A 9,481-nucleotide genomic window follows, 5' to 3' on the forward strand; every position below is an offset into this window, starting at 1 on the left:
CAAAGTGAGATATCTGGTCTGTGTAATGATCCTTTCTCACATTATACACTCATCTGATCAGTGGCATTACTAGAGCGTTTTTTATCAACCATCTTTAAATCTTTTCTTGTGGTACAGAAAAATAGTTTTGTTGCATAGGAAACTGGCCAAAAAACTCTTGTGTAATTCTCCTTCCATTGTTTTCTTTACAACATTCTTTCTTTGAATTATGGGGGAATTTTCAAAGGACAATTCTGTTTCTCAAATTGTAAGGTATACTGTATTCTTTCCACCCACTTAAATATTTATTGTCAGCTGATAATATATTTGCTTGGCAACTAAATAATATATTTATGCTGTACCTCCACTTTCAGATGACTTTTCAAAATAAGCTGACATGTTTGTGTATATGAGGAGTAACAGTGTATGTGGCTATTATATGACATGTGTCTAACATTTGTTAGCAGTCTATCCTTCTACAGACTCTCTCATTCTCAGTTCTTCCTGGGCTTGTGGGTGGAGACCTAGATGCTATGTCTCCCCATAGACTACACATAGAGAAAACAGAAGATTCTGATTATGCAGTGAGTTAAAATTAGTCAGAAGCACCATGTAGGACATGATAGAGAAGTACAGAACAGTATTGATGTGACTAAAGCACTTAGGGTGAGAACTTGATATTAACTGCTGCAGCATCTGTGTCTATTCCTGTCTCTCTCTCTCAGTGCAGCTCACTCTTCCCCTCTCTATCGTCTTTTGTGGGCAGCTGTATTTTGATCTGTCAGCTGACAGTCCATCTAGGTCTCTTAAAGAGAACCTGTGACTGTGAGATGCAATTCAATGTGCACACAGCATGCTATAGAGTAGGTGAAGTTCAACAGGTTGATATACATTTTTGTTGGAAATGATTCAGCAAAATGTGTAATTTATACATTTAAACCTCTGCTTTTTCTGACCTTGTCTGCCTCTGTATACAGCTATCAGTGACTGACAGTTATCTATGTAAACACACACAATGCTATGAATCACTGGTAAGACCTTTCCCGTGAACAGCTATCAGTGACTAACAGCTATCTCTGTATACACACACAGAGAATGGTATCAATCACTGATAAGACCATCCCTATGTACAGATGAGATCAGGAATAGCAGAGTTTAAATGTATGAATTACAGGTTTTCCTGAATCTTTTACAACAAAACTATATCAATATATCAATCTGTTCCGTTTCTCCTGTTTTATAACCTGCTGACTGGAGAAAAAGGACTTTTTGTAGGACTTTTTCTCCTGACAGAAGTGACACAAAATGATCATAACTGATACTCAAAATAACAGATTAATATTTTTTTTTCCTGTTCTTCTAACGGATCAGAAGAACAGAAAGTTAATTGTGCCGGAAGCTGCCTAAACGTCTGCCGGTGACAGGTGGAGATCTGGCCGCAGCCCGGCAAATATGCCGCAAATCGGCCAGTAGAATAGCGCTGCATGCAGGAGTTTTAGTTCTTGCCATGTTTGCTAGGTTGCCTATTATTTGCTATTCGGAAAACCTGTGCAGACAGAGTCTCTAGAGAAACGTACTGTTGGCAAATAAGTGGGTAAAAAAGGATATGCAAACCCAATAATCAATATAATCAGGGGCCATTATTCTATGGGCTTTGCAGTATGGCCAACTCTCTTTTACATACCCTACTGGGGCTAACCAATTGCCTTCCAGTATTAAATCTGTTGGATAAGGTGCAGGTCATAATTCCTAAACATTTAGTGGATGATGTTGAACAATCTAGTGGCAGCTGCAATGATGTCACATTTTTAAGTTTTGTGAGTGAATGAAAATTGGAGTCCATTGTTAAAAACAGAATAGTTCGCTTTTAATACCTTCAATATAGGATTTAGCTGTCGTTGGGTTCTCAGTTTGGGAAAATAAATTCAAGGCGCCTAGACTTCCCAAGAAATTAGTAGCCAAGAGAGTATTTTATATAATCATTTTCACGTCCCATTGTCTTTCTCCTTCTTGATAGGTAATAAACTGGACAAGCAGTAATGTCATGCATAGTTACATTTCCAGTATAAACATGCCTTGTTGTTTTTCTGGAATATTATTATGGATGTGCAGCATTGGGGTAATTACATTAGAGCCTTGAGACTTTATCAGATTAGCATCGGCATGATAAAGTATAGTTTCCTTTCAACTTCCAAACTAAATATTGATTTTTTAATATTTTTTTTTACATATTTCCCAAGTATAAAATATGCTTCTCATTATATGCAGTCATGTATCATGCCAGTTAATATTACAATGTGTTATACTGTGTATAGCAACCTGTTTATTTAATGCATTTCACACTGATATGTACTTATTTCTATATTTCCAAAAATGGCCACATTCTAAAATAGGATTGCCTGGCAATTAGACACAAATATCCTTAAATACTAATCACAGGATTTATACTAACCCTAGGTGCTCAAATAGCATTTGCCTATAATTTCCTTTGTGACTTTTACGCTTCATGCACATGACAGATGCTGTATGCCATCACACATACTACAGTTCCATAATGTGTCACTGTACAGTACCACCATATAGAACATCTAAGTATGGCTTCTTTCACATTAGCGTTAGTCTTGTCCGGCCGCCTCTCAACATGTTTGCCGTGCTGCGGCCGCATCTCCCATCCGTCCCCATTATAGTGACTTAGCATTAGTACGGATCCGGCAGGCTGTTCCCCTGCCAGAACAGCCTGCCGGACAAGCCTAACGCTAATGTGAAAGAAGCTGAATACGCCAACCAATGGAACATAGTACATTTTTCTGTCGGATCCTATATAAAACAAACAGAACATTTTTCTATATAACTGTATTCAAAATCAGATGCACATGGAAGAACAGTATGGCCACACAGAAACAGGAAACATACGATAATACACCTGTGTGCATGATGCCTTCATACGTAACATATTGTTTTTCTTCCACCCCGATTAGCCCCACCACCACCACACATTAGAAAAGCAGGTATGCAGTGGCTACATTGTGATAAATGCAAATTTTTAAGTTCTGTACATTTTCATTTCTAACAGTTTTTTGTGGATAAAATGTCATTGTATTATCATTTTTCTTCTGATTTGAATTCCTGGAATGTTTCAGTTCTTGTATATATTATAATTTTTAATAGTTAATTTAATGACTACTAAACTGTATGTTAATATATTTATTAATGAACTGACACTGTAGAATATAGAGTTTATTTTTTTAATAAATTTGCTGTTTTGTAACAGTTTTCATTTCTTTGGAGCGTTTATTGAGTGTTGTAGGCATTCTGTGGGAGCCACTAGGTGTCAGTATGCTATTACATTATACAAACCGCAAAGTCAGTCTGCAGGTGAGAATCATGAAAAATACAACAATATGTAAAACAGGTTTGATTTCTATTCTTTATCTCTTCTACCCATTATAAAAAGGAGAGACGTAATTCTATATTTCACCCAAGCATAGTGCTCTGGAATACTGTGTTCACAACAAAAACCTTTATTCTTCATGTTCCACATGTAAATCTACTTATAAAACGCAAAGGTAAAAGCCTTACAAAATATGTATACAAAAATTTCTGCGCAAGTTCCTATTGAAAAAGGCACAAACATCTATTTTGCGACCTTTTCATGCCACAAATGTGGGGTATTTAAACAATAAATTTGGTCCATATTCTTTTACAGTTATGCTCCTTATGTCTTGCTAACCTACCCAATGTAAATTAGCAAGAAGTAGGAAAAGTAGGATGTTTAGTGCTGTGCTGTCCGGGTGTCGAATAAAAAGCACCGAGACTGAACACTGACACATTAAAGTCGATGGGGAAGATTAAGGGAAACTGGCTTAGTTGCCCATAGCAACCAATCAGATTTAATTTTCCAAGGGGGTCTGAAAAATTTAAGGTGGACTCTGATTGGTTGCTATGGACAACTAAGCCAGTGTTCCTTTACACCAGCTTTGATAAATGTCCCCCAGTGTGTCAATTCACATGTGTTATTATCCGCACAGGCTATTGTTCAATAGTGGCATGTACCATCCAGGTCAGATTTTCTCGCAAGCCTCACCATTTCTAGTGAATGGGTGCAGAAGAAAATTGGAGTGAACACGAATGACATCCATGTGTTGTCCATTTAAATACTCATCCATATTTAGTGGCGGGAACTTGGGTGAGTTTGCCATTGCTTGTATGAAAGAGTCCTCAGGTCCTCATATGAAAACTAGAAGATTTCCAATCAAGAATATTTACAAAGTTGATAGATCTTTCAAGTTAATCCATCTTCAAGATAGGTTATCAATATCAGATCGGCCAGGTCCAACTCCCGCCACACCCCCTGATCAGCTGTTTGAGGCCGTGGCACTCTTGCAAGTGCTGATTCCTCTTTAATGTTATCCACACGCTTTTTAGATTGTAATGGAGGTGCAGTTTAATTGTAGCTTCCTCTCCCATTTAAGTGAATGGGAAGAACAGGTGTAGTTACACTGCACCACTGCTACAATAGAGGATGGAGAGCTTGCACAAGCTCCGCGGCCTCTTCTTACACATTTTTTTCTTTTTCTTTCTTGTTTATTCATTTCTAAGCCCCACTGTTCCCCCTCTTTCCCTTAGCTGCTGTTGCTGATAGCCCCGATCCCCCCCGTCCCCCGTCCCTGTCCCTGTTCCTGTCCCTATACTCCACCCTTCAAGCTGAACTAATCAATTCACCTCACTTCTGCAGAGCAGCATAATAACGCATGCCTCACCTACTCCGCCTCTCAACCTCCTCATAGAGCTTTATTTGGGACATGATCCGTCTCCACTCCTCAAGTACAGGGGAAATGGGGGAACCCCATCTCTTGACTATCAGCACCTTTGCAATCAAACAGCCCTTCAGCCAAGCTAATTGATGTACGGAAGGGTTACGACTGTCAGGTATATAAACGCCCAAAATTGCCGAGATCATATCTGGTGCAGAGGATTGGGGAAAATCCCCCTGCAATGCTGTAAATACCTGCTCCCAAAAACGCTTTATCACACTGCATTCCCATAAAAGATGGATATATCCAACATTGGGTCTGCCGCACTTTCAAAAGAAAAAAATCATGTCCTCGGTTATTAGCAAATTTAGCCTGCATTTGCGGTGTATAGTCTTCTTACACATTGATGATTTGAGGATAGGTCATCAGTATCATGAGACTGCACAACCCCTTTAAGAAAATGTATTCAAAATGGTGCATGTGGCATGACAAATGTGATGCAGTAATGTTAGGCTGCGTTCACACTTCAGTTATGTGATCAGTTATTTCCATCAGTTATTGTGAGACAAAACCAGGTGTGGGTCAAAAACACAGAACAGGTGCAGATCAAATAATTACACCTGTTCTCTGTGAAGGCTTCACTACTGGTTTTGGCTCACAATAACTGATCGAAATAACTGACCAAATAACTGAAGTGTGAACGCAGCCTTATATGCACATCTCCAAACAGATTTTCAGAGGTTCTGACATTAGTGACCCATCGTCAAGATAGGTCATCAATATCCAGCCGGTGGGGGTCCAACATCTGGCATCTCCACCGATCAGCTGATTCCTACAGCCTCTTGCTCTGGAACTACTACTTTGAACAGAGCCCTGTTCAAAGTGCAGTGGCCATGCTCAGCTCCCATCAACTTGAGTAACAGTTGAGCCGCAGTAACCCTGCATGGCCACTAGACTTTGAACAGAGCTGTGTTTTCGGCTCTGTTCAAAGTAGTAGTTCTGGAGTAAGAGGCTGCAGGAGTCAGCCAATCGGTTTAGGTGTCAGGTGTTGAACCCCCAATGATCAGATAATGATCACCTATCAGTCATCAGTATTGGGATCCCGGAAAACCCTTATAAACAGGTTTTCCCACGCTTATGGCATATCCACAGGATGCATCGTAAATGTCAGAAAGATGTGGGTCAGACCTCTGGGGCCCACACCTATCTCCGGAGCAGGAGTTTCACAGCCGCTCTCCCATAAAGAGATGACTATACATGCACTGCTGTTTCTATTCACGTCTATAGAAAGTGAAAGGCATGCTTTGCTGTTTTTGGAACACCCACAGAAATGACTAGAAAGAAAAGCAAAGGCCTTTGTACACATTATCCATGACTCCAACAGAGTCACTAAGAGAGACACAAGCACTATAGTTGACGCTTTGTAGATTCTAACATGCAAAATATAATCTAAATAGCAGAGGTGAAGTTCACACTCAAAGACAAAGAGAAACTGTCACGGCTGTGTCATGGTCTGGTGTAGTGGACCATGACACTTTTGCTGTGCATGCTTGTTGCTGGTGGCATAGAAACATAGAATGTGTCGGCACATGTTTTGACACTTCCCCTTTAAGTTGTGTGTCCCTTCCCAACCTGGTGTGTTCGGGGTTAAGATGTGTGCTTGGTGGAGCTGGGTGTGGCCTCTGGCTCTTCTTATACAGTTTTGTGAGCCTGAAGGTCAGTTGGTTGTTTGCCTGTATATGTGTAGGAGCTCTGCTCCTTTCTGGATGTGTCATCTTACCTGTGTGAGGGCATCCTAGTTGGACATCCTTTGTCTCCCTTTGTCTCCTTTCCCCTCCTTACTTGTTATGTTGTTTGGTGTGGTTTATGTTGGGGTTTAGTTGCTTATGTCATGTCTGGTGTTTCATGTCAGGTCGGTTTGGTGTTGTGATCTGCATGGATGATTGATATTTTCCCCTGTCTGTTGTTACCTCTGAAAGGGGGTCCCATTGGTTTCCCGGAGGGGTGAACCTAAAAGATATTTGCAGCCTTGCCTAGAGCCACCTTGCATCGGTGTCCACATGGGGGTCCAGGTTGTTTTGGTGTTTTTCCATCTTTGCTGCGGCAGGTAAGTGTTTGATGTTCTGGTGTGCTGTTGTTTCTCCAAGTGCTTACCTGCCGTTCAGTTGCTGCTGATTCAATCTTTTCCCTTCTGTTACTAGGCCGCTGGAGACTCCGGTTTGTCTGTTTCCTTGAGGAACCGGTTGTCTCCTATCCCTGACCTCTATGCAAGGGACCGTTAGGGTCAGTAGGATCCAGGTTCGAGTGTATGAGCCCTCCCACCTTTTGGGGGCGCTCATACGGTCAGGAGATCAGGGTCAGGATTAGGGCGGCTGTAGGAGGTGACCTGCTCCCTATCCCTGTTTTCGGGCTTAGTAACAGCTCTAATTATACGGTGGGGGTTTCTCCCACTTCCCACCGTGACAGAAACACTCACTGTATACAGGAAGTTCAGCACTCACTTTATCTGCTCTCTTTCTCCACCCAACAAGCAGAACACTTGTGTATATCTTTCACAATACAAGGAATATCCCAAATCTTGAAAAGCATGCCAAATACCTTGTACCACATGGTCTCCCTCCTCAGTATTAATTGACCTTTTAGCCTTTACTCTTGTTTTATATGGTAAAATATTTCAATGAAGATCTGTCAGGGACCTTTTTGACCCCTAAACTTTACTTGCTTACATATCAATAATTCACAAACGGAGGAAGATCCTGAAGCTTGTGGTAACTATAGGTCAATCTCTTTATTGAATATATGTAGACTTAAAAGTATTTACCAAGCTACTTGCACTAAGAATTCAACCACTTCTCCTGACACTGATCGATTACGACCAAGTCAGTTTTGTAATGGAGAAAAAGAGTAGCGATAACACATACGTAAAAGTTTTGAATCTTATCCGACTAGCACAAAAAATACAAAGACCTTTCATTGAGGATCTTGGCTGTATAGGAAAGCAACACTATTTAAATTCCAATTTCCCCCACAATTTGTAAATGCAATATTTACTACAGTTGTGTTCAAAATAATAGTAGTGTGTTTAAAAAGTGAATAAAACTCAAAATCCTTCTAATAGCTTTTATTTCCATTCACACAAATGCATTGGGAACACTACACATTCTATTCCAAATCAAAACATGAAGAAAAATATATCAAATTTGTGTTGTTCCTCTAAAAAAAATAAAAAAATAATAATATTAGACTGTTCAAAAAAATAGCAGTGTTTGTATTCTTCTTTACAAACTCAAACATTCACTATATAAACTGAAAAATGTTTGAAGATTTTGCTTTCCTTTGAATCACTTAACTAATATTTAGTTGTATAACCACTGTTTCTGAGAACTGCTGTACATCTGTGTTGCATGGAGTCAACCAACTTCTGGCACCTGGTATACCAGGTATTCCAGCCCAGGATGATTGGACTACATTCCACAGTTCTTCTCAATTTTTTGGTTTTGCCTCAGAAACTGCATTTTTGATGTCACCCCACAAGTTTTCTATTGGATTAAGATCCAGGGATTGGACTGGCCACCACCTAACGTCAATCTTGTTGGTCTGGAACCAAGATGTTGCACGTTTAATGGTGTGTTTGGGGTCGTTGTCTTGTTGGAACACCCATTTCAAGGGCATTTCCTCTTCAGCTTAAGGCAGAAAGACCTCTTCAAGTTTTCTAATGTATTCAAACTGATCCATGATCCCTGGTGTGCAATAAGTAGGCCCAACAGAGTAGTATGAGAAACATCCCCATATTATGATGCTTTTGCCACCATGCTTCACTGTCTTCACAGTGTACTGTGGCTTGAATTCAGTGTTTGGGGGTCGTCTGACAAACTGTCTCCGGCCACTAGACCCAAAAAGAACAATCTTTCTTTTATCAGTCCACAAAATGTCTCTTTAGGCCAGTCAATGTGCTCTTTGGCAAATTATAACCTCTTCAGCACATGTCTTTTTTTCCACAGTGGGACTTTGCGGGGGCTTCTTGCAGATAGCTTGGCTTCACATAGGCGTCTTCTAAGTGTAACAGTATTCAGAGGTAACTTTAGACCTTCTTTGATCTTCCTGGAGCTGATTGTTGGCTGAGTCCTTGCCATTTTGGCTATTCTTCTATCCATTCGAATGGTAGTTTTTTGATTTCTTCCACGTCTTTCTAGGTTTTGGTTGCCATTTTAAAGCATTTGCGATAATTTTTAGCTGAGCAGCCTATCATTTTCTGCACTTCTTTATGTTTTCCCCTCCCCAGTCAACTTTTTAATCAAGGTACGCTGTTCTTTTGAACAATTTCTGGAATGACCCATTTTCCTCAGAATTTCAGAGAGAAATGCACTGTAACAACATGTACAACATTTGCTGCCTTCCTTTCTTAAAGGGATTCTGTCACCTGGATTTTAGTGACAAGGCTTTTAACATCATCACATCAGTATGCTCGTTTTGTATTAAAATATACTAGTATTACTACCCTAATGGTTGTCATTTGTCTAGAAAATCGCTTTTATTAATATGGTAATTACCTGAGTAAGGAGCCCAAGGGGCTGTCCCTCCGGCCATTGGAGCCCAGACGCGCCCCTTCTCCTGGAGCCCAGCACCGCCCCCCTGCTAATTTATTCACTCCTCATTGCCGGCTGGCGCATGTGCAGTGCGTCCTGTGAGGCCGATTCCAGGCGCTGACATTTGTATCCACGGAATGCGTTTGCTGAGCCATAAGCTCG

This window comes from Bufo bufo, chromosome 5 (assembly GCF_905171765.1).
Source record: "Bufo bufo chromosome 5, aBufBuf1.1, whole genome shotgun sequence".
NCBI lineage: Eukaryota > Metazoa > Chordata > Amphibia > Anura > Bufonidae > Bufo > Bufo bufo.